Raw genomic sequence first — 27214 nt, 5'->3', positions numbered from 1 at the left:
AGTGTGTAAAAAGTTCAATCGGGTCGGGGACAATCGATATTTGCCCGGCGGTATTGCCTCTGTGAACCCCTAGTTATTTAAATCAATGAAGAGGCAGGCGCTGGAGACTGGAAAGCAGGAAACAAGGTTTTTTTTTATTCTCTCCGGAGGAGAACACAACGAAACGGACAGAAGGTATCGTTCTGAGGTGCTCTAACTGTATTTCTGAGGCCTGGCCTCTTATACCCACATTTATGACTTTATTGTAGATTACACATACATGTTAAAGCTTTGATGTACGGAAAAGACATTCTCGGAACTCCCCTTTGGGCCCGTTCCCACACACATTTACAGTTGAAGTCCCCACCCTAGTCACAACAGGTGATGAGCATCGCGCAGCTGGATAATCCGCCGATTCACGGAATGTGGGGAGTTTGATCGGATCTCATGGGGTGGGGGCTTTGATCAACCCGGGGATTCTTTGATGGGGGAAGCTTTCTATTGTACGGGGAGGGGCAAGGATGGTATCGGCAGAGCTGGGTGTCGGCTTGGGAACGGGGAGGACAAAGCGGGCACACGGGGAAAAAGGGGGTTTGCATCTAAGGGCCGGAGATCATGAAAGGAAAGCAGGGAGGTGTCGCGCTGGGAACAGGATGAGGGCCTGGGGCAGAGCAGCGCCGAAGAGGGGTTTATGACTCAAGGCAGGTGCAAGCAGGGGGTGGTCAGCGTGCAGGCTTAGTGAAGGCAAAGGGCTATGTCAGGGGCCAGCGGCATGCAAAAGGGTTTGTTCTGATCGGGGCATCTTAAAATGGCGGGCGCGCACGACAAAAGTGTGGCATCAGGGGAAGAGGCAAGATGGCGCAGATAATGTTCACCAAAACGCACTAATTTTCCACAGTCCTCCCTTTAACATATTCAAGACATCTTGCTGGTTCATTTTCTATTCGGTTCTACTGTGGTGAGCATGAGAAAGAAAACGGTAGGAACTCTAGATGAAAAAGAGTTGTAAACAATACATTTTGAGGTTTCTAGTTTTTAGGAGGTGCACCTATTTGATAAACTTTGATAAATTTGTTCAGCAGGAAAGTCATAGGAATGAAATACAAAAAACGGTTCTGCAGCGAGAGCAGCAAGTACATATCATAACGTGAACTGGCAGGTTATTACATATTTCGGATTCGGATTGGAGCAGGATCAATACAATGGCGGCTGGGAGAGAAATGAGGCGTAGCAAGACGGTGGTTGAGGATGTCAAATGTTCGAAGTTTACGAGTTCTCATTGTTCTTTGTGGTCTTTCGTTGGCGCTGTTGAGCACCGGCGGTGGAGCTACGAGTCCAGCTCTGTTCTAAGTTCTGCGTTGCAGGGCACGACCCTTTCCTCGCGTCTCCGGTCGAAAAGGTCCTTTTCGCCCTGTGTCCTTTGAGGTGATTGTCAGAAAGTTCAGATGGAAGAAGAGCGTTCAAAACAGTCCATAGGGTAGGTCAGAGGAAAAAGGGGGATGGAGCAAGGCCAAATTGGGAACAAACTAGGGGAACGAGAGACTTCAAATAGGCAGGCGTGTGACGGAATTCAGAGAGCGGGGACTTGTCGACAGGCACTGGACGTCGAGCAGGGGCATCAGGTCGACCCTTTCTTTTCATGCTGTCGAAAACAGTGCCTCGTCCTGCAGCTCTTTTCAGTCGTGGTCTCGCCTTGGCTAATGTCGCAGGTGTTCCTTAGTCTGCAGTCGGGCCTCGTGCTCCCACATCCGGTCCTTCTCTCCTCCAACAGCAGTACCCTTAAACAAGTTTGAAAAGACAGTCTTTAGAAAATTTGCAGATGAAGATAATCAAAAAGTCTATTTCTCTCCCAGCTCCAGGCAAAGAATGAAAATGTCCGTTATATTTGATGTTCACAACTGGCATATGAATGACCGGTGGCGGACCTGTTGGATTTACTATGACTTTCCTTCATAATTATTTATTACAGGCATGACAGTTCATCTGATGGTAACCCACCTTCGGGAGACAAATCTGGCAAAGATATGCCGTTCTCTAGAGTTTTACATTTACAAAAGGGTACAGTGAGTCGTCAACATGGTACTACACAGGTATTTTGCTGAGAGACGAACATGGCTAAACATTTCCTTTCTATCGGTGCATCCTGTTTTTCAACTACTGCGGGGTTCATTTTGATGATTTCTTTACCTTGGTCTAGTCTGTTAACCTTGTAAAACATCATTCTGGGTCCTACGTAACCTTTTACAGCCCGGTTACTTAACTAGGAAGGACAGGGGTTTTATGGGAAACAACCAGGGACATAGACAGGGGAGGTAACGGGGGTGGTCACTTTTCCGGTTTGGGTATTGCGACAATTCGGGGAGGGGAGGGTCGCGTATTCTGAGGTCCTTGTTTTATACTATAGGAGCCGTTTGACATGTAGTTCCCTTATTTCGGGTCAGATTAGGGAACCTCTGTCGTCTTACCTGTCCTTTCCCTTACGGCCCAACCTGGGTTCATTGACTTCTAGCGGAAAAGGAGAGGTAATGACGCGGCTTCAGGGTGATTGTATTAGAGACAAGTTTTTGTGCAAATACTGACGGTATTTGACGCCAATTAGGTGGTGTGCTAGGGGTGGCAATCTGCCAATTTCGGGGCTAACCACTCGGAAGAGTGGGAGTGCAGAAATAGAGAGAGAGAGAGAGAGAGAGAGAGAGAGAGAGAGAGAGAGAGAGAGAGAGAGAGAGAGAGAGAGAGAGAGAGAGAGAGAGAGAGAGAGAGTGCAACGGCAGGCTAAATAGTACACGTGCAACAGAGAGGGTGGCAGTGTATTCAAGAAAGGCTATTTAGTGCATTACACAGTAAAGGGCATTCACGGGTCTGCGTTAGGATCTTGTAATCATGCAGTTTGAGCATTAGACAGGGTAGAGGGGACATGCTTTGAGAAAAAAGGAAAGAAGAAAGGAGGTACCATTTTGTCGCACTTTCTCGCATTCTCGGTCCTTTGACCAGTTGGGTCAACGCCTCAGTCACACACACACACATTCCCTCACAGTTTCGCATCATACGTGACATGGGTTCATTCGTCCGGTCTGGTTTAAGGGTGATCACTTTTTATCAGGTTGTGCTAATTTTTCGGGTTTGTTCGATACGTGAGTAGCTTGCAGGCGTGCTTAGACACCACCTTGCGGCGCTAGTCCGCTTCGTGTATTAGACGTGGCAAGGCTTCAGATCTTCGCCACACCTCGGCTGTAATCTCTGATGTAACCTGCAGAAGGAGGAAAAAAGGGGGGGGGGTGGGGGAGACAGCATTCGCGCGCATTCAAATACATGGATTCATAAGTCCTTTACTTACCTCTTACTCGTCTTTCCTCCTTGGGGCAGGGTCCCCGGGGATATGGTTTCCGGAGTCGAGGGGGGGTAGTGCGTTCATGTAGGGCGTGTGCGGGGAAACATAAAAAGGAAACCAGAGGTGCCTAGTGCGAGGTATCTAGTCAAAGGATGTATCTTACTATCGGGGTCCTTAAACCTCTTTCAACGCCGTGGCGTTCTAAAGTTCTTCGGTTCTTGGGTCCCTGCTACTTTGGAACGTTGTACTTTATAATATTTACATTATTTCATTTCACCCTCCTTTTACATTCCCTCATTTACACCATTCGTTTTACCCATCCTTGGAAGTCAAGGTCTTCCTCTACGCGAGAGTTCATGAGTCAGACGCGTACTTTGAAGGCGGAGTGTCGTGTTGTTGATCCGATCCGTCCTCCAGGGCTGGGTAACCATCTTCCTTTAACCTTAAAGAGAGAGTAGAGTAGGGTGCACAGAAAAGAACTTTCCCACCCATCCCATATTGTTTTAAAATAAAGCATGCAATACCCGTCCATAGTTTCAAAGACTTTATTTTGCAAAATCATTTCAGCATATGGATTATGAGGGTGCGGTCGTATTTGGTCGGTCGTGGCAATGGCTAAAGTGCGTACAGTGGGGGGTGTCGTTTGCAGCAATAAAAACATCGGAAAGTTTTACTCATTCATTTGTAAGAGACTAAAACGTCTATTAATTGGCTGGGGGTTCGGGGGCATATATTTTCATAATTTAGAAGCATAATCATAACAGTTGTAATCAGATTTCCTATATGCATACCGTACGTGTGCGTCGTAAATGGGGTTTACACCAGTTATAAAAATATAATACATTGTACATTCGTAATCAACATTTGTAACGGGGATCTTTTCACACTATTCGTCGAGTGAGTTCTCTTCGTCCTTTCTAGCCAAGTGTACAAAGGATCATATAAAATCTCAGAACATCAAGTTTATATTAGTGCGAAGGAACACCACGAGGTGTTCGTAAGTTCCGATTGATACCAGCGCCATTTTGGGCGGGGCCGGCACAGTCCGGAAGCAGCATCAGGGGGAAATGTTTCCATTACTGGCAGTTTGGACCAGAGTCCTTTTCGGCAGTTCTAGAATTCACGCTAACAGAAGGTGTGGCAATGTCATGTTTGTTTCGTTGGCGATCGAGGCAGCCGTCCCTTACCGGAAACCTGCAAAGGCCGAAGGTTCCGCCTGGGACCTTTGTATGATCTTCAAGGCTGCGGAGATGCTGTCGGAGATGGGGGCTCGTGCTCCATGGGACAAATGTTCGAGTTGTATGGCTGGCCAAAGTTACTCTAGTGGCCGGGGCCCGCCTTCCAGCGGATCCAGACGCCATTTTGAGGCCCTACAGGGGCCACTCTCGTCGAGTTTGCAAGAATGGAAGAGATCCTTCGGAGTGAAAGGAAGAGGTCCCTGTTTTGTGAGAGCGGGACGTTCAGCTGGGGTGCAGCTGTGATGCCCCCACCTGGGGGGGGGCGAGGGAGACTCGTTCACATCGTCTCCTTCTCCCGGTGCACTCCATGCTGCTCATTTTCATCGCCCCGCATGAAGGCCTCTCCACATCCGGTGTTCCCCAAGTGCCACCATTGTACGTTCGGTGCTGCGCAAATACTGGGGTGCCACCATGGTGTGTTCGGTGCTGTGGAAGTATGGGCACCATCGCCTGACTGGGGATGTTCGGCGTCGGGCTGGGGGCTGGGAAACCTCCTACCGGTGGAGGTGGGAGAGGCTCGTCCGCGTCGCCTCTCCCTCCCAGCCCAACTTGGACAAATTGTTGTGGAGGTACGTGCAGGACATCCCGCCGTCCAGGACTGCTGCGGCTGTGACGGAAGAGAAAAGGAAGAGGTGCCTCGTTCTCCTCTGGACATGTGGCGGGACTACCTTAGTCTTTCCAGGCCCGTTGCGGCCGGCCAAGGAGACATGTGGCGGGACTACCTGCAAATGCCCAGGCTGCGGGCTCCTGCCTCTCCTCCGGCTCCCCCATACGTTAAGATTTCCTGACCAAGAGTTGGCGGCGGGGCTCGCCTTATATGGGTTGCCGTTGGTTGGGCGTAGCCGTAACCCTGCCCTACTTTGGAAGGTTCCAGAATGGGGGGGGGGCGAATGTTCTGTTTGACTTTCATTTTCTACAGTTTACCGTTATTATTCCTTGTTTGTTGTGTTAAATTAAAAGTTCAAGTTCATTAATGGTCTACGGATTTTGCTTTACCATTTCTTTCTTTTCAGGTTGTTTTTATGCTAAGTTTCTGCTAACAGAGGTTGAGTAACACGGAAACACGTGTAGAGGGATGACGCAGATTTGTACATTACATACACACAAACTCAGACGGGGGAATAGTACAAGTATGACATACAAAGACCCAAGACAAAAATAAAAAACAGTTATTGGCCATAATTATCTCTTTCCGTCTGTGCATTTTAAACGAGGCTGGGTTCCCGTCTTGACATTGCCCGACCTAGGAGAACTTGAGCATGCCGCTGAGATTTTCCTGGCGAAATCTGTGCCATCGGGCATAATCAAACGTGGTGGTTCTGTCTGGTCTGTCTATGTAAGTCGGGTTCTTCTCTGTCTCGCGCCTTTTCTCGTACTGTCGGTCTGTCGTTCTTGTCAGCCCTTTGCCTTTACTCACGCTCAGTAGAGTCGGGCATTGGGCTTTCCAGTGTCCGACATACCTACAAAAAGCGCATTGGTCTGACCCTAAGTCTGGTCGTCCTTTGCATAGTGTCGGGGGATAAGTTGTGGGTAGCGGTGTCCTGGGGTTGTCCTGTCGGTATATTTCCCTACTTGGTTTATCCTCGTCTTTTCTCTGTCGTTTCGTAGCCTCTCTGCGCCACATACCGAGACTGTCGAGCATAATTGGCGTCGTCTTATTATTTCGAAGGGCTATTTCTAACGTTTCTATTTTATCAAGGTCAAAGGATCCTGCCAGTGGCCACTGTTTGTCTTGGCTATCTTCGGTATACCTGTGCCATAATTTATTATAAGCTATGGTGACTAACCCATAGTTTATGAACATGTCCTTATTAGGGGTGCCTTCTAGTGGAGCTATATGGTCCACCTCTAACACCCGGTCCGGGCTAAACAGGCTATTTATCAGTGGGGAGAAGACAGACATGACGGCTCGTAACGAGGGACTAAAAAGTCAGCACTGCCTATCTTATCACTAGGTGCAAAGACTAGACAGAATATTTCTATTCTACGTTGTTTGCAGGTAGTGAATACCTCATGGATCAAAAAAAAATATAAAACCAAACGACCAATAAATAACAATGGGGAGAATGAGTAGGTCCGCAAAGATCTGCGTTACCTACCCTTTTCACTATCTGCAAAAAGGGTGGTCTCTTCCCTGCTTGCAGACAGGGAATCTCCAGGAAACAATAGTTTTGTGAACAACAGTTCAGTTTCAAGCAATTATTGAGTGGGGGAGAAAAAGAACAAGCACGGCTGCTACCCTACCTATCCTCCACTGCTTGCAAAGGGAGAGAGAGCCTGTTGTTTCTCCGTTTGCAGACAGTGAATCTCCAAATAAAAATAAACAGAGCAATACTAGTATTTTGAACAATCAAGCAATCAAAACAAATTTTTCGCAACTTGTCGTGGCAACACGACCTTACCCGGACCATGTGGACAGTTTCTTGTCTTCCGAATCCAGCGCCCGATCGTCCTCTTTTTCTCGTATTTCTCACGGCACTCCTGATGGTTCCCAGTCAGGACCGTAGATCACTCGAGAGAGGTCTGTTCGGAACTAGTGAAGTTCGGATGATCGGCTGCCAGACGAGGGTCTATTGGGCAAGAGCTCTCCCGATCGTTGCAGTCGTTCACTCTGTCGTCGGGACCTCTCCCACTGGATCCACGAGTCGCTGATGGGCCCCACGCTTGGGACGCCAATTGTAAAAAGTTCAATCGGGTCGGGGACAATCGATATTTGCCCGGCGGTATTGCCTCTGTGACCCCCTAGTTATTTAAATCAATGAAGAGGCAGGCGCTGGAGACTGGAAAGCAGGAAACAAGGTTTTTTTTTATTCTCTCCGGAGGAGAACACAACGAAACGGACAGAAGGTATCGTTCTGAGGTGCTCTAACTGTATTTCTGAGGCCTGGCCTCTTATACCCACATTTATGACTTTATTGTAGATTACACATACATGTTAAAGCTTTGATGTACGGAAAAGACATTCTCGGAACTCCCCTTTGGGCCCGTTCCCACACACATTTACAGTTGAAGTCCCCACCCTAGTCACAACAGGTGATGAGCATCGCGCAGCTGGATAATCCGCCGATTCACGGAATGTGGGGAGTTTGATCGGATCTCATGGGGTGGGGGCTTTGATCAACCCGGGGATTCTTTGATGGGGGAAGCTTTCTATTGTACGGGGAGGGGCAAGGATGGTATCGGCAGAGCTGGGTGTCGGCTTGGGAACGGGGAGGACAAAGCGGGCACACGGGGAAAAAGGGGGTTTGCATCTAAGGGCCGGAGATCATGAAAGGAAAGCAGGGAGGTGTCGCGCTGGGAACAGGATGAGGGCCTGGGGCAGAGCAGCGCCGAAGAGGGGTTTATGACTCAAGGCAGGTGCAAGCAGGGGGTGGTCAGCGTGCAGGCTTAGTGAAGGCAAAGGGCTATGTCAGGGGCCAGCGGCATGCAAAAGGGTTTGTTCTGATCGGGGCATCTTAAAATGGCGGGCGCGCACGACAAAAGTGTGGCATCAGGGGAAGAGGCAAGATGGCGCAGATAATGTTCACCAAAACGCACTAATTTTCCACAAGTGCAGCACTTCTTGTGGAGAAGTGTGGCTCACTAGTTAGAGGAGGCAGACCCTGATGCAGAGGTCAGACCCAGGACCAGGGTTCAATTCCTGACGCGGCAGGGTCTTGAGCTGAAAAATATCCACAGACTCGATAATTCTCGCCTCGGTGCCTACTTGAATCATGGGTTCACACTCTGCAACTCTGGGCAATAGCTTGCTTAATCTCCACTACGGCCTCACTGCAATGGGATGCCTGGTCTTCACCTTGGTGATGCCCAGTAGGGGTTATCTCGCAGGGAAAGCCAGGACGGGTTCCCAAAGCAAGCGCTAAGAGACCTGTCGGTGAATTGGCGCTATATAAATCGAAATTAACATAACATAACCCCTCAGCCTTGGGGGACAAATCATTGAATAACCCAGTGACCTACAATGGGGTAAGGGGCTCTATATTCTGCTGCCCGGAGGCACAGCACGTTGAAACCCTCTCTTTGCCCACCTGTATTGTATACTTTGCTGCGCAGTGGGTGAAGAACTGGACTGCTCGTGCCCCTCTCTCTGGAGTCTGGGCACGTCTAGCCCACTTCTGGAAGAAGTGAGGCAGATCCATGCACCAACTGGATCTGTGATCTCGGACGCTCTCCCTATGACCTTTATAGCCTCAATCTGTGACCACTTGAACCGGGGCCAATTTCCTGCTTGTATGGACTGGAAGGCACACTTGGCCAAAGAACTGCGACTGAGAACTGTTGAGACTGCTCGTGCCACTCTGCCACAGGATCCTTTGGGCAGTGTTAGAGGCCTGACGGGTCTTTGGCATTTATCAACATCGATTGTGGTAAAATGTACCCCCTCTAGTCTACCCACTTCTGCTGGAAGACCCTTGACTGGCTGGCGTACTTGGCAGTGCATCACCAGCGGCTCATCTGCCAGATATGGGGCAACTAGGTGGAATCAGGATCCAATCATTGGGATGCCCTGAAATGCTATCTCCTGACCAGCCGGAGCAGGAGACACAGGGAGTGGATGCAACTGCGCCGGTAGCAGGTGAAAAACTAGGCAAATCCTGGCAGCTATGGCTGACACCCGCAAAAACAACAATTGATGGACAGAATGCAGAACAATGTCATACATTCACCCCAGTACAGAGATCTGGGCCTAAATCCATCGTTTTTTTGCACTCCACACCACCCCAGGTTAGACACTGGCTATACGCAAATCAGCCTTGACCCTGTGCCTCATGGGAACAGTCCGGTTCATGGGTGTGAGTGTTTGATTGGTTCAGATGCTCCGTCCATCACCACCCCCTTTTGTACCGCTTTGGCCACCATAAGTGTGGCAGGGTATGCTCAGACGTGAGTCCCTTGCTCACTTTGCCACTGGATTCAAGCAAGCCGGGCTGAAGACGGCTGTAATGCCAGAAACCGGTCCTCGGAAGCTTGTTTCCGGTCCAGGGAAGACATGGCTTGGCAGTTCGGGATGGACTGCTCCCATGAGACACAGGGTCAGACTGATTTGCATATAGCCATGTCTGAACTGGGGTGGCAGAGTGGGCTAAAGAACGGTGTTGGATTAAACCCAGATCTTTTGACTGGGTGTGAGTGTTTGATTGGTTCAGATGCTCCGTCCATCACCACCCCCTTTTGTATCGCTTTGTCGCCATAAGTTGGCAGGGTATGCTCAGACGTGAGTCCCTTGGGGCACATGGGCTTAAAAGTACAAGGCCTATGGGGGCATAAACAGCCATAATATTCAACCCCAAAAGGGGAGCGACCCTTGCCCAAAGGGCCACTCCCTAAAACATTTTGCGCCATAAACAATAAAGTCCCTGGTGGTCTAGCAGCTTCTTCCCCCCCCTTTGGAGCAGATGGGCCTAAAAATATATGGCCAATCTCCCTCAAGGGGGCAGAAATGGCCAACACATTCATACCCAAAAGGGAGTGACCTTGCCCAAGGGGCCACTCCCCTAAACATTTCTATATGCATACATTAAAAAAATCCCTGGTGGTGTAGTTGCTTCTGTCCCCCTTGGGGGCAGATGGACCTAAAAATATAAAGCCAATCTACTCCAAGGGGGGGCTGAAATGGGCAAATCATTCATCCCCAAAAGGGGAGCAATCCTTGCCCAAGGGATCGCTCCCAGTAAGTATTTAAAAAAGAATCTCTGGCATTTAGTAGGGTTCGACTCCCCCCCCCCCCCCCGGCGCTAGATCAGCAGGAAAATGGCTGATCTAGCCCTAGGGAGGCCGAAACATGTAGGAAAAAATAATCATCCCCATGGGGCTCCAAAGAATGCACACATATAAAATCCCTGGTGCCTAGTGAATTTCAACCCCCTGGGGGGTGGGGGGGGGGCTGATCGACCTAAAATGACAGAAACAGTCCCCAGGGGTGGCCGAAACACAGATAAAAAATGATCACCACCATGGGAGGGACCCTTGCCCAGGGGGTCGCTCACAAAATGCTCAAAAATAAAATCCCTGGTGCCTAGTGGGTTTCGGCCCCCCGGGGAGGCTGATTGGCCTAAAATCGGCCAAATAAGCCACCGCGGGGGTGGGGGCGGAGGGGGGGGGGGAATTGGGGAAACACAGATACAAATGCCCCCAGGGGAGCGAGCCCAACAAAAAAACATACCTAGTGGTCCAGTGGATGGATTACTGAGGCCTGTGATCGTGGAGCATTAATCCATTAGAAACAGGCACAGGGGGAAAGGAAAAACTCTTTTCCCCCTGTCTGTTTTACCCAAAATAACCTCCCCACCTCCTCCAAGAGAAGGACTTGCCTGATGTACGTCCTCTCTCTGGACGCGCTTGAAGTAAATGGCTTCCAGCGCGTCACCGGCAACCTATGATGACGTCGGCGAGCCGTGAGCACGCTGATGTCATCCGATTGCCGAGGGAGGGATTAGGGGAGGCAGCTAAGGACGTAACCATTACTTTCTCAGCACAGAAGGGGTTAAATGGTAACAATAAGGTCTGCACAGATTGAACTTATTTAACCACATCGCTGCGGCGGCTATTCCGCCGCAGCGCTAAGGGGGTGGGGGCGTCGCGCGGCGGGCCCATGCTGGTGACGGAACCGCTCCGTCATCAGCCGCGGTTGAGCTGTGCTCATGACAGAGCGGTTCCGTCATGGCCCCGCCCGCTCAATGGAACGCCCAGCGCAGACGTGGAATCCGAGCCTCGCAGGCGCGGCGAGAGGGCCATGACGGAACCGCGCCGTCATCAGCACAGCGCCACCGCGGCTGGTGACAGAGCGGTTCCGTCATCAGCATGGAAAGAGTTAAAAATATCAAAATGACAACATGCTGGCGCAGAATGCACCACATTAGGCCTTGTAATTTGGATAACCATGGCTAATTTTGTCCTCTCTTTCCCACATAATTCTAACAGACATAGATAATCTCCTTTCTACAAAACTTCAGTGGGGGTGGTCATCTGTAGGAAATGCTGTTAAATTATTTAAAATAGTCAAAATATAACTAAATATAAATTCATGTTAAAAATAGGTTATTAAATATGTATGTACTATATTTACATATAAAATAGTCCACGTTAATTATATGTTCTATTTTTACATTAACTTACCTCTGTTTTAAATAATTGCTATGTTTGTAACGTGTGTGTGTGTGTGTGTGCGTGGCTTGCAGATACACATGCTCTGCATACTCCTGCCATCTAGTGTTTAGCTTTTACTACTGCAGCTTGTTTTTCTTCAGATGTCTTTAGATTCCCAAAGTCTCTGTGCCTCCTCTGGGCGTGGACGCACATAGGCACTAACCCTGGGCAAAGCACTACGCTACGCTCGCGTAGTTTGCGAAGTTTGCGAAGTTTGCGCAACTTCGCACTACGCGAGCTGTACGTAGCACAGTGCGAACACGCGTAGCGCAGCGGTAATTTTTTGCTTGTTCGCGGTCCTCAACATCATGTTCGCGACCGCGAGCAAGCAAAATGACATCCCGGCGAGACTCTCAATGCGGGGAGGTCTGGTTTCTCATTGAGAGTGGTCGTGCTTGCTCGCGACCGCTCGCGATGAGAAACTACCAGTTCGCATTGAGAAAGCTGCCGCTCGAGTGGAAATCTACTACAGCTCGCACTGTGCAAGATGCCGTTTTCAATGATTGCACAGTGCCGGATGCTTGTTCGCACTGTGCAATCATTGAAAATGCATCTTGCACAGTGCGAACATGCTACTACGCAGCTCGCGTAGTGCTACGTTAAGTTTGCGTAGTGCGAAGTGCACTTCGCGTAGCGCTACTTCGCGAACTACGCCCACCAACTCCACTGTTAAATTATTTTTCGAAGAGTTTGTCTATTCCTGTTGCAGCCTCTGAGTCCGGGGCCTTCCATTCCATTAAGAGAAGACTCTTCGACGCATTTTAGTTCTTACGACGCTGGCTCCACTCCTGGACCTCATTATCGTTGTGCGACTGGGTTACTCTGCCCTCAAGAACATTCGGGCCAACGCATGCTATAGACCACCTTCAAAAAATGAAGAAGCACTTGAGGTGATAGAATGGATGTCCCTCAGAAGATGCCCGCAGTGCTGTTCTAAATACCACTGGTCCAATCTCAGTGCTGTCTGCGATCTTGCCCTCCAAGACCTATAAGTGCAAAGCTTTCCTGCTCCTCCTACTCCTCTATGACAGACTCCTTCTCCTGCACCACCACCTCCTCCCTCACCTTCCATGACTTCCCCTCGGGTCGCCGGAGTCTTGCTCCAGCACAGGCTGTCCTGGCACCTGCTCCCTAGCTTGAGGACTGTGCCCAGTCTACACTGGATGATCCTTGGAAGGACTATGGTGTGGATCCCAGAATTACACAGATCTCGACCATGCCTCGCAGTCAGGGCCTCCCCGCCAGATGACACCACAGCTTTATTTAATGCGCAGCTCGCTACTATAAGGTGTGACAACCTTTTTGGTTGAGACGCTCTCCAAAACAGAGCATTCTGTCAAATACCTCCCTATGCTCAAGGAGATGATTAAATCTGCTGCTGAGACCTTTAAGGACCCAGTTAAATTCCAGGTGGTAACACCACGTATCAAAAAGAAATATCAGCTTCTGATCCAGTATATATAAGGGGTCATGTCCGACCCTCTCCGACGACCCTACGCAGGGCACTGCCAAATTTTGGAATGGCCTAGCGGCGGTCGCGGAGTGGATGACCACCAACTGCTTTCAGCTCAACACCAATAAGCCTGAGGTGTTGTTGGTGGGCTCCCACCCCCAAGTTGGCATTAAAAAATCTTGGGGTTTGGCTGGATGCCAATCTCAGCTTTCAGGAGCACACCAAGAAATTAGCAGGTACCTGCTTTGGCTTACTCCAAGGGTTGAGAACCTTGTTGGGGTTCTTTGATCCATCTACCTGCCAGACGATAGTACAGGCGGCCATCCTGTCCAGATTGGACTATGCTAATTTGCTCCTGTTAGGGGCAAATAAGGCAGAAACGACTCGTCTGCAGCGTGTTCAGAACGCAGCAGCTCGAGTCCTGCTGAGGCTTCCTAGAACTTGTTCTGTAACGGGGGCGATTTGTCGCCTTCATTGGCTGCCTTTGACTAAAAGGATCGAATTTAAAACCCTGTGCCTAACTTTTAAAATCTTAAAACTTTCTTCTACTGAGATTCAGTTCAATTTACTGGTACCCTACGTACCTACGCCCCAACTATGATCAGCTGGGCAATACCTAGCTATGGTCCCCCGAGTGAAGCATCTCTGAGCTGGTGGATGATCTTTTTTGCTTTTTGGCGGCTAAATTGTGGAATTCACTGCCGACGCATATTCGTTGTCTGGATAGCTTGATGTCTTTCCGTAAGGCTGCCAAGACCTTTCTTTTTCTCGTGGCTTGAGCCCGTATTTTTGCATTGATACTGCTACTAGCGCAGGGACACCTCTTCGCTGAGGCAGCTGTGTGCTATATAAAAAGATATAACATAAGAAACAAATTGATGCTGCAGAGAAGAGAGTAGGGATGGGTGCGGCCACGCACTGGTGGATCACCAAGATTCCCCTCCCGGTATGATAGAGCCACTGGGAGGCGATGGAAGGGATCAGGTGTGCCTTTGATTCAGCAGATACAGCAGCAGAAGGGTGAACACCTCTGTCTTCCTCTGATGCCACTCCTGGCTCTGTGTTTCCCCTGTTAAAGTGGGGGTGCACCTTGTTAACCTGCCCTTTGATGGGGAGCATCTGTTGGAACCGCAGTTGCTCAGGCACGGTGCTCGTGTGCTGATGACGAGATGAGCTCGTCATGGCCCGTGGAACGCTCACACGCGGGGATAATTCCCCTGCTGTCCTGAACGTTCCCCAAAAACGGGTGCGGCCGTGACGAGCTCAGCTCGTCATGAGCACCTGAGCGCCGTGCCTCATGACGATCAGAGCTCGTCATGAGCACCGGGGCGCTGTGCGCGCCCCTCAGCACAGGGGGGGGAATTACCCCCGCATGCAAGGGGTTAAGGAGAACACAGAAATGCCAAGTCAATGGGTGCCCTCCAGGTTTGTTCCGGCAGGGGCTCCGTTCAGAAGTAGCAGGTAAGAGGTGGGACTAAAGCCACTTCCCCAGAGCCAGCCAAGCCCTACCATTGGCAGCGTCCATGTTGTTATCTTGGGTGACTGAGGTTTCACACGGGGCTACGTTGGGTGGAATAGCTCTAAAGACAGAGGCACTTCCGTTAAAGGAACCTGTATCTCCAAGAACTGACTCGCCTTGCATCCCCCTGATGAGACTGCACTTGCCAGGAGAGGCTTCTGGGATTTCTTCCCCAATGGGAGGAAATCTCCACAGATGGGTTCTACCCATCATTGAACTGCCTCAAGCTTTTCTCAACCCCACCAAACATCCCACCACACTCATACCCTCAGCCCATAATGCCTGACATTACTGCAAAAGAAGGTTCAGTTGTTACTCAAAGGGGCCATGGAGCCAGTGCCATGAAAACACCATGGGCCTCATTTATGAGGTTTTGCCGTAGGGATGCGCAGCAGGCCTTCCTGCTGCGCTTCCCTACGGCAAAAGAATAGGGCAGGTTGCGCTGTATCTATGAGATACGAAGCATTCCTGTCCTTTTCCCCTACGCCAGCGCACAATGGGCTGCCTGCGCCAACGCAGGCAGCTTTGCACCATGGTGCAAGGGTGCCTGCGTTGCGGGGATGATTATTTTTGTACAGGAAGGGGATCCTTTCTGTACAAAAATAATCACAAGAGGCTTTTCCTCTTTCCATGTGTGCTGCAGAATGCCGCACACATAGAAAAAGGAAAAACGAGGAGAAATCAAGATATTTCTCCCCGTTGCGCCTCACCTACGCCTCCCCTGGGGAGGTGTGCGCTTTTGGCACCTCCTCAGATTTACGATTTCTCGTTAATCTGGGGAAGTGTCAAAAGGCCATGGATGTTGCTGGGAACGCCCCCAGCACCACCCATTGCACGTCCCTTTAACGCTTAACACTGCGTTACAGGGACTGCTATTTATCAGGCAGCATTAAGCCAAAAAAAGTGGCTTAGTGCTGCCTGATAAATATCACACAGGCCTTTGCGCCACGGAACGTCACAAAAAGTGACGTTCCGATGGCGCTAGGGTCCTCATAAATGAGGCCCCTTGTGTCTGAGGTTTGTTTTTGTGCAGGAAGGTGCCCTTTCCTGCACAAAAACAACCCTGCCTACAGGGCAGGTACCCTTGCTCCATGGTGCAATTGTGACTACGTTAGCATTATGCAGTAGTTTGTGCACCGTACCCTTATACTGAGCAGGACTGCACTGCATAAGGTTAAATATGGAGGATTCCTTCCCTCTCGCAAGCATAGCGCAGCAAGTGGCTAGCTGCATTGTGTTGCATGAATATTTGTTAAGTATGCCCTCAAGTGTTTAGTGGTGGTAGCTGCTCACTGAGGGGAGGAACTCATGTTGTCCTCTACCTAGATGACTGCCTAATCAAGAGCGCAAAAAACACAGTTGGGCTGGGTATGCTCAGACGTGAGTCCCAGGCTCTCCACACCACTGGAGTCAAGCTATCCAGGCTGATGAAGGCTGATAGCCAGAAACCGGTCCTAGGATGCTTGTTTCCGGTCCAGGGAAGACATGGCTTGGTAGTTCGGACTGGACTGTTCCCATGAGGCACAGGGTCAGAGCTGATTTGCATATAGCCAGTGTCTAACCCAGGGTGGTGTGGAGTGCAAAAAACAATGGATTTAGGCCCAGATCCTTGTACTGGGGTGAATGTATGACATTGTTCTACATTCTGTCCATCAACTGTTGTTTTTGCATTTGTCACCCCGAGTGTGCTGGGTATGCTCAGACGTGAGTCCCAGGCTCTCCACACCACTGGAGTCAAGCTATCCAGGCTGATGAAGGCTGATAGCCAGAAACCGGTCCTTGGATGCTTGATTCCGGTCTGGGAAAGACATGGCTTGGTAGTTCGGACTGGACTGTTCCCATGAGGCACAGGGTCAGAGCTGATTTGCATATAGCCAGTGTCTAACCCAGGGTGGTGTGGAGTGCAAAAAACAATGGATTTAGGCCCAGATCCTTGTACTGGGGTGAATGTATGACATTGTTCTACATTCTGTCCATCAACTGTTGTTTTTGCATTTGTCACCCCGAGTGTGCTGGGTATGCTCAGACGTGAGTCCCAGGCTCTCCACACCACTGGAGTCAAGCTATCCAGGCTGATGAAGGCTGATAGCCAGAAACCGGTCCTTGGATGCTAGATTCCGGTCTGGGAAAGACATGGCTTGGTAGTTCGGACTGGACTGTTCCCATGAGGCACAGGGTCAGAGCTGATTTGCATATAGCCAGTGTCTAACCCAGGGTGGTGTGGAGTGCAAAAAAACGATGGATTTAGGCCCAGATCCTTGTACTGGGGTGAATGTATGACATTGTTCTACATTCTGTCCATCAACTGTGTTTTTTGCAATTTTCATCCCGAGTGGGCTGGGTATGCTCAGACGTGAGTCCCAGGCTCTCCACACCACTGGAGTCAAGCTATCCAGGCTGATGAAGGCTGATAGCCAGAAACCGGTCCTTGGATGCTTGATTCCGGTCTGGGAAAGACATGGCTTGGTAGTTCGGACTGGACTGTTCCCATGAGGCACAGGGTCAAGGCTGATTTGCATATAGCCAGTGTCTAACCCAGGGTGGTGTGGAGTGCAAAAAACAATGGATATAGTCCCAGATCCTTGTACTGGGGTGAATGTATGACATTGTTCTACATCCTGTCCATCAACTGTGTTTTTTGCAATTTTCACCCCGAGTGGGCTGGGTATGCTCAGACGTGAGTCCCAGGCTCTCCACACCACTGGAGTCAAGCAATCCAGGCTGATGAAGGCTGATAGCCAGAAACCGGTCCTTGGATGCTTGATTCCGGTCTGGGAAAGACATGGCTTGGTAGTTCGGACTGGACTGTTCCCATGAGGCACAGGGTCAGAGCTGATTTGCATATAGCCAGTGTCTAACCCAGGGTGGTGTGGAGTGCAAAAAACAATGGATGTAGGCCCAGATCCTTGTACTGGGGTGAATGTATGACATTGTTCTACATTCTGTCCATCAACTGTGTTTTTTGCAATTTTCACCCCGAGTGGGCTGGGTATGCTCAGAGGTGAGTCCCAGGCTCTCCACACCACTGGAGTCAAGCAATCCAGGCTGATAGCCCTAAACCGGTCCTTGGATGCTTGATTCCGGTCTGGGAAAGACATGGCTTGGTAGTTCGGACTGGACTGTTCCCATGAGGCACAGGGTCAGAGCTGATTTGCATATAGCCAGTGTCTAACCCAGGGTGGTGTGGAGTGCAAAAAACAATGGATTTAGGCCCAGATCCTTGTACTGGGGTGAATGTATGACATTGTTCTACATCCTGTCCATCAACTGTGTTTTTTGCAATTTTCACCCCGAGTGGGCTGGGTATGCTCAGACGTGAGTCCCAGGCTCTCCACACTACTGGAGTCAAGCTATCCAGGCTGGTGAAGGCTGATAGCCAGAAACCGGTCCTTGGATGCTTGATTCCGATCTGGGAAAGACATGGCTTGGTAGTTCGGACTGGACTGTTCCCATGAGGCACAGGGTCAGAGCTGATTTGCATATAGCCAGTGTCTAACCCAGGGTGGTGTGGAGTGCAAAAAAACGATGGATTTAGGCCCAGATCCTTGTACTGGGGTGAATGTATGACATTGTTCTACATTCTGTCCATCAACTGTGGGGCAGATTTATGTTATCCAACCTAATAAGTAATTCACATAACAATGTATTCTTCTGCCGTCTCACTTTTCCAGACAAGAACCCTGTGGAAGTGGGTACAATGCTCCTGATGTGCTCTCCAGATGTTGCCACACTAGGCCAGAGGAGGCACTACTCCAGGTGGAGCAGTGACTGCTTGACAACATTCCAAGGGCCCGATGTAGGTCACCAAATACCGGTCGGTAACGGCTGAATTCGGCCGTTACCGGAATTCGGCCGTTACCGACCGGTATTTGGTGATTGAGATGTAGGCGGCAATATTTTGCACAATCAGTAAATTTACCGATTCTGTAAAATACCGAATCGGTAATTTTACCGATTCGGTAAATTCCAGATGTAGGTAGCACTGTTTACAGTGCTACAGACCTTCAGAATTCGGTATTTTACCACCCAATCCTATTGGGTGATAAAATACTGAATACAGGTGTACATGCACATCTGTGCATGTACACCTGTGCCATGTGGCACACAGACATGCCCTAAGGGCATGTGACACACAGACATGCCCTTAGGGCATGTCTATGTGCCACATGGCACACATGCCTGTATTTGGGGTGCTAGAGGGTGTCAAAGTGACACCCCCTGCACCCTTGCTGCAATCGGTAAATACCGATTCGGTAATGCCCATTGATTCCTATGGGCTTCAATGCCCATAGGAATCAATGGGCATTACCGAATCGGTAAATACCGAATCTCAACGATTCGGTATTTACCGATTCTGAAATACTTACATCCCCCCTCCATTTTACCACTTCTTAAATGCCGAATAGGTATGATTCGGTATTTAAGAAGTGGTAAAATTAAATTACCTACATCGGGCCCCATGTGAGCTCATGAGGATAGGGTGGAGGTGGAGGTGGAGGTGGTGTGTGTGTGTGTGTGTGTGTGGCCCCCCCCCGTAGGAAAGCTTACACAGCTCCTCAATGTGTTTAACTGCTCTGTGTGTAGGGGACTCCCCCTTGCACTGCTGTGTGTGTTACTGAAGCTCGATAAAATCTTATTTAAGTGAACCTAAATGATTGGCATTGGCAATGCTTACTATGTACAGTGTTTCTTTAATCTGTTGTATTATTTATGGTTGTATCTGTTGCTCGGATATGAATTTACATTAAATAAATTAAAAGACAAGAGGCATTTGGAAAAACAGGAAAAGGTTGGTTTAATTAAGGTCAGCGACCGTAAGAGCCTGGCCGGAGTGCATTTGCTCAGAATATCTCTCGATGTACGAGGGGTTTTGACCATCAATTTATACAGTTCATGAGGTACAATAAAACAGTTTTCTACATTCCAAAAAAACATCTTTGGTTGTAAATCAACAAACGCAGACATGTGATAAGGACACAGACGGCTCTCAACCTCGGGGAGAGCTAGCGTGGGACAGTGTGTATGTGTTCAGATATCTGGCATGTGGAGCGCGTGATCAGTACATGTGCTGTGCCTGTCGGGTTCTGATTGGTTGAGTGTGCCTATCTACATGTGGTATCTAACTTTGTGGAATTTCTGGGGAATGCGAGCCTTTGGCCAAACAGGTTTTATTGGAGCCAATTATCTCAGACTTGTTTGTGGTGCTACTATTTGTGGAACCAATCAGGGTTTTGCTACTCAATATGCGGGGGCATGGGTCACAGGGCCTGCCTGACCACGTATCTCTGACTCGGATTTGATGGAGAGGTCACCTTGGGTGAATCTGATAGTATTGATGTGCGTTCATCGAAACTCCTAAATATAATATTGCAGCCACTGGTATCGTTCTTTTCAACATTATCTACATCACGCATACGGTTGTCATTTTGCACATTGATATATTGTGTACTGGCATTAACAAGATTATGCTTCATCTGGTCTGAATGTACATTGACAGGGGTCTCTTTAGTAACAACAATATGATTGTACAAGCTTTGGTTGTTACATACATTGGTTTCACTCTTGCTGATGTCGCCACTGCTGTGCGGTCACAAGTTAAGGTACACATTGACATTGCATTGACGGGCATTGTGCGGGTACAAGCGGTGGCATACGTTCACATTGCATTTACTGATATTGTCATTGTCGGGGCTGCACGTATCATGACATTGATTGACATCGTGCTCACCCATGCCAGCGTATCTGTCTGCGATCTCCTTCTGTCTTTTATTATTGCAGGCTGCCTCTTTCTGTGGTGGGTCCTTGTTATTATTACAGTCTGTATAATTCTTCCTTTAGTCTCTTCACATGATTGCAGCTTGTGTCTTAATGTAGTCTCTCTCCTCTTTCAGTCTAATTTATTATTGAAGTCTGTCTCTTTCTGTAGTCACTGTCTCCATCTGTGTCTTTTCTTTTTGCGGTCTGTATAATTTTTCCTTTAGTTTCTTCGTGTGATTCCATCTCGTCTCTTTTTGTAGTCTCTCTACTCTTTCAGTCATTTATTATTGCAGTCTGTCTTCTTTAGTAGTTGCTGTCTCCATCTGTCTCTTCATATAAGTGCAGCTTGTCTCATTCTGTAGTCTCTCTCCTCCTCCAGTCTCTTCAATTACTTCAGTTCATCTCTTTGTGAGGCCCCGGTCTCCGGCTTCACACTTCTGACACTACTGCAGACGTCCTATCCTGACTTTATTGGCCTTTTTAGGTCAAGCCTTGACAGCGCTTGCGCTGTCTCTCTGAGACCTGCTGTAAATACACTGTGGGCCAACATCCCGCCCACTACTTTTCATATGTTTATGTCAGTGTCCTTTAAAAATCCTTGCTTCTTAGTGGTTAATCTTTCCTCTTTGTTCCACCTTTTCATCAATTGATTACGCCAAAGGAGCAGCGCCCTAGTACTTTTACTCTTCCACTTGTCTCATTTTAGCAATTGTTGAGCTCGTCATGACCGCGCCCGTTACGTGGAATGCTCGCACGCTGGGCTGATTCCCCTGCTGTGCTGAGCGTTCCATTGGAACGGGTGTGGCCATGTCGAGCTCAGCTCGTCATGAGCACCGGAGCGCCGGAGCTCGCGACGAGCTGACCTCGTCATGAGCATCGGGGCGCTATACGCACCCCCTCCCCGCCCCCCAGCACAGCGGGGGAAACAGCCCCGCACGGAAGGGGTTAAATGATTTTCCCAGAATGTGGAGCTGACCCTGAGGCTTGAACTTCAAAATCCGGTTCCTTCTAATCCAAAGTTGACAGCTCTGCCTGTTACGCTACATTTTCTCAATAATTACCTTGGGAGACGCTCATTTTAAGGTTAGGCAGATTATATGGGCAACATCCTATAATGCTAATTTAAGTGACTGAATATCAAAAGATAAACATATTTTATTAAAAAATATTTCTGTAAAAATTAAGTGAGATTTAAAATACGATAATGCGCAAGAATGTAAATATCCTTGAATGGCATTGACGGTAACGTCATCAGAAGTGTAATCACGTGTCCTTTGTTTTAATATGCATATCACATGAAGTAGTTTGCAGTCATGTCTTTCTACTGTTTCAATGTTTGTGTCGCCGTGCGCGGTCTATCACCATCGAAGCCACATCATTATATAGCGCGATCTCGACCCAAAGATATTCAGGAGCTTTACTTGAGCACACAGGGAGATTAAATGATTTGCCCAGAATGTTGAGGCGCCGCTGAGACTCGATCCAACATCATATATAGCACAATCTCAACCTGAAAGTATTGAAGCGCTTTACATTAGCGCACAGGGAGATTACATTATTTGCCCAGAATGTTGAGTCAATACCGAGACTCGAACCTGGGGGGAGACCTTCATACGTTTTGTGCTGGTTTAGCACCACAAAAGTTGACGCAAACTAGCGCAAATTTATTTTCTCCTATTTTCTTTCCAGCGCAAAATGTGTTTTGCGCTGGAAAGTACCCTGTAAGTAGCACAAAGCAGTGCAGAGCACTGCTTTGTGTTACTTTGCGCCGAGAGGGCATTAAATGGGTGGTACATAAGCGTTCCTATGCAACCACCCATGCCTTTTGACCCAAAACCATATTTACAAAGATTTGTAAACATTGTTTTGCCAAAAGTTAACACCCGTTCAAAGGAAGCGCTAACAGGAGAAATGCATTCATTTCTCCGTGCTTTTCCCACTTTCCATGGGTGCTGCACTGTGTAGCACGTATGCAAAGTGGGAAAAGCTGTGCATCGTGCCTAGCATAGTATTTTGTACAAGAAGGGTACCCTTCCTCTACAAAACCTATGCTACACTCATGCACACACCCTAGTGCTGCGGCGCTAAGGTGTGTGCATGGTGCACGGCAGTTGAAACCAGTGCTGACGCAAGGGGAAGGGGAGGACAGAGCCATATCTCTGAAGACATGGAGTTCCCCTTCTCCTTCCCTGTCGCGCAGCGCAGTCTCACGGGGGGCTGCGCTGCGTGACTTTTAAAAAAATCTTCCCCCGGGTTTCTTCAAATCCAAAGTCGGCTCTGGTCATTATGCCACATCCTCTCCTCAATTATTACCTTGGGAGACAGTAATTTTAAGGTCAGGCAGATTATATGGGCACCATACAATATTGCTTATTTGAGTGACTGAACATCAAAACAAACCTATTTTATAAGAAAATACTTCTGTAAAGAATAAGTTAGGTTTAAATTACGGTAATGTGCAAGAATGTAAATATTTATTAATGGCATGGATGGTAACGTCATCAGAAAAGTAATCACTTGTCCTTTGTCTGTTTCAGTATCCATACCACGTGATGGAATTAGCAGTCATGTCTTTCTTTTATTTCAATGCTTGTGCTGATGTGCGCATGAGCACACAAAGAGATTAAATGATTTGCCCAGAATGTTGAGGCGATGCCGATGCGGTGCATTTTCACATGCATTTGTGTAATTATCAACCTTTAAGACTCTCATAGTGTTCAGACTCCATTTATACAACCAGGCGTACTTGTTACATGGAGGCCCCTGCCACAGTAACCTGGTGTGGCAAAACAAAACAATGGCAAAACTAGTAGGTCACCATTGGCATCCAAAGGGGAGACCTATTGGCTGTGCCAATGCTTGTTTTATGTGACCCTTCCCTCTCTTTTTTAGGTCTCGCCTGTCAATGCGCATGCGCATTGAGCAGAGCGAGACTATGGGGGCTTAAACAAAGCTTACCTACACTGGCGATTCACTGGCGATTTGATGAAGTGCATGTGCACTTTTAACTCAATGCGCAAGCGCAATTAGTTAAAATGCGCGTGCACAGCATCAAATCGTCAGCTTAGTGCCGCCAGCAGCTCTTCCCCCTCCACCCCCTGCTGCATCAAAGGCTTGGCGCTGTGCCTCAGCCCAGCCATTCTCCTCCCCTAATTACCCCCTGCGGCATCAAAGGCTTTTTCACGGCCGGCCGGCCATGCTTTCAGTTCACGGCCGGCCGGCCGTGTCTCCTTTTCTTTTTTTTTTTTTCATTAATTGAATGTCTTCCAGCAAGCTCTCCTCATCCGTAGCTTTAGGTGTGATGACAGCATTTCCTTATAAGATTACTGCTCTCTTGGGAATATATGAGGGCAGGAAGCCTTCTGAATTCGGCTGATCATTATCAGAGAGTGTTTTGGTGAAAATACGGGACTTTTCTTATGCGTGCTGCTACAAAAAGTGCTCAGCTCTCCTTAGCTACGGGAAAGCTGTTTGGCTTACTTCTGTTCGCTCAGCCAGCAATTGTGCCATGTGGTGTGTTTTTAGCTTTACTAGCTCATTGGTGTGTACTGGCTTGCCACTTTGCTGGAATAAAGTACCGGCCATAACGCTGAATACGACTTTCTTTTAATTAGTTCACCAGTTTGCTGCCAAGTGAATTTGAGAGTAATAGTGGCAATCATGTTTGAAACTGCATAACGTGAGCGGAATAAGCTTGCAAGCCGCAATCACCCCACATCCACCACATCCACCACCACATCCACCACCACCTCCACATCCACCACCACCGCATCCACCACCACATCCACCACCACATCCACCCTCACCCTCAACCTCACTCACCCTCAACCCCTCACCCTCAACCCCTCACTCTCACTCACCCTCAACCCCTCACCCTCACTCACTCACTCACCCTCACCCTCACTCACCCTCAACCCCTCACTCACCCTCACCCTCACTCACCCTCAACCCCTCACCCTCACCCTCACTCACCCTCAACCCGTCACCCTCACCCTCACTCACCCTCACCCACACCCTCACTCACCCTCACCCTCACTCACCCTCACTCACCCTCACCCTCACTCACCCTCACCCTCACTCACCCTCACTCACCCTCAACCCCTCACCCTCACTCACCCTCAACCCCTCACCCTCACTCACCCTCCCTCACTCACCCTCAACCCCTCACCCTCACTCACCCTCAACCCCTCACCCTCACCCCCTCACCCTCACCCTCAACCCCTCACTCTCACTCACCCTCACTCACCCTCAACCCCTCACCCTCCCTCACCCTCAACCCCTCACCCTCACCCTCACTCACCCTCACCCTCACTCACCCTCAACCCCTCACCCTCAACCCCTCACTCACCCTCAACCCCTCACCCTCACTCACCCTCAACCCCTCACCCTCACTCACCCTCACCCTCACCCTCACTCACCCTCAACCTCACTCACCCTCAACCCCTCACCCTCACTCACCCTCCCTCAACCCCTCACCCTCACTCACCCTCACCCACCCTCAACCCCTCACCCTCACTCACCCTCACTCACCCTCACCCTCACTCACCCTCAACCCCACTCACCCTCAACCCCTCACCCTCACCCTCACTCACCCTCACCCTCACTCACCCTCAACCCCTCACCCTCACCCTCAACCCCTCACCCTCTCACTCACCCTCACTCACCCTCACTCTCACTCACCCTCACTCACTCACCCTCACTCACCCTCACTCACCCTCAACCGCTCACCCTCACCCCCTCACCCTCACCCACCCTCACCCTCAACCCCTCACTCACCCTCAACCCCTCACCCACCCTCACCCTCACCCTCACTCACCCTCTCACCCTCACTCACCCTCAACCCCTCACCCTCACTCACCCTCAACCCCTCACTCACCCTCAACCCCTCACCCTCACTCACCCTCAACCCCTCACCCTCACTCACCCTCAACCCCTCACCCTCAACCCCTCACCCTCACAACACATATTGTGTTACAATAGGTGTCACATTTGCGAAAGATAAAACTATTGGCATTGTAAATAACAAAGCTAATAATTTCGCTATTTTCAAAACAAGCACATAAATAAAAAATGTGTCCTTTACAATACCAATAGCTCAAACTTTCCTAATGCGAGACCTATTGCATTGCTGTGCTTGTCTCCCCTGCTGCACTCTCCTGCTCTCTAGAGATGTGGCCTAACGACCAGAGCTGCCATCTAAGTCACGTAAATACAAAACATTTTGCATTCCAAATGCTATAGGTGTCACATTCGCGAAAGTTATAACTATTGGCATTGTAAATGACAAAGCCATCAATTTAGCAATTTTAAAAACCAACAAATAAATAAAATATGTCATTTACAAGACCAATAACTCCAACTTTTCTAATGCGAGACCTATTGCATTTGCAATGCCAAAGTGTCTTTAAATGGGCTGTTTTCCATTCAGTCACTTTTACTAGTGCAGTAAGTCTCTTTATGCAGTCTCTGGCTCCCCCTTGAGTCTGTTGATATTGTTGCAGGCTGCCGCCCAGCAGTGTAGTTTCTCTTCACGCGGTCTCTGTCGCCCCCTTCAGTCTCTTGATATTACTACAGTCTGTCTTGTGTTGCAGTTTCTAGGACTTAACCCCAAACTCATTCAAGAACCCCTGATTCTTGCTCAGCTGCTGCTGTTTAATTATGTTTATAATAATTGAGACAAAGCAAAATGGACATATATTTATGATGTGTCATCAGTGGCGTAAGGAGCACCCTACTTTAGCAGCTTAAGGGGGGCTGCCACTCGACCGGATAGTTTGGTTAATGGGGTACCCGCAAACATTATTAGTTGTTTATAAGTCTCTTATGTCTGCACAAAAAACGCTAATTAATAAAAAAAAATGCTAGGAAATACCATGAGCGAGGGCTGAGGGCTTCCAGGTGGCATGCACAGGGAAGGAAACAAAGAAAAGAATTAAATAAGGGATATACAGAGAGAGGTACACCTAGGAAAACAATAAGTAAGGATGAGAGAAACAAGATGGGAAGACAAAGAAGAATTGAGCCACAGGAGGAAGAAGGAGTGACAGGAAGGAAGAACACGTAAAATGAAAGATGGAAGAGAGGTGAAAAGAAGTATGAAAGAGTAAATAGTATGACTGAATGGAAGAGTGAAAGGACTGACTATGGAGAGGGTGGATGGATGGAAGGACGGAAGAACGGACAGATGGAGACGAGATAATGTAGGAGTGGTTTAAAGGGAACATGAGCATACTGATGGGAAGATGAGTTAAAAGATGGATGGGTGGATGGATGGATGGATGAATGGGTGGGTGGGTTTGTATGCATGTATGTATGGATGGGTGGGTGGGTGGATAAATGGGTGGATGGATGGGTGGGTGGGTGGGTGGATGGATGGGTGGGTGGATGGATGGGTGGGTGGATGGATGGATGGATGGATGGATGGATGGATGGATGGGTGGATGGATGGGTGGATGGGTGGATGGATGGGTGGATGAATGGATGGATGGATGAATGGATGGATGGATGGGTGGATGGGTGGGTGGATGGATGGGTGGATGGATGGGTGGATGGGTGGGTGGATGGATGGGTGGGTGAATGTGGGACGTATTTTGGGGTATTGAATGGATGGAGGCATAGGTGGGTGATGGATTGATGGATGAGTGGATGGGTGGATAGGTGGACGATGGGATAATGGACAGATGGAGAAGAGATAATGGATGAGTGGGTTAAAGGAAACATGGGCATATTGATGGGAAGATGAGTGAAAAGGAGGGATGGATGGATGATGGATGGACGGATGAATGGGTTTGTAT

This window comes from Lissotriton helveticus, chromosome 6, assembly GCF_964261635.1.
Source record: "Lissotriton helveticus chromosome 6, aLisHel1.1, whole genome shotgun sequence".
NCBI lineage: Eukaryota > Metazoa > Chordata > Amphibia > Caudata > Salamandridae > Lissotriton > Lissotriton helveticus.
The sequence above is the reverse complement of the archived record's forward strand: the minus strand, read 5'-3'. Positions refer to the sequence as shown.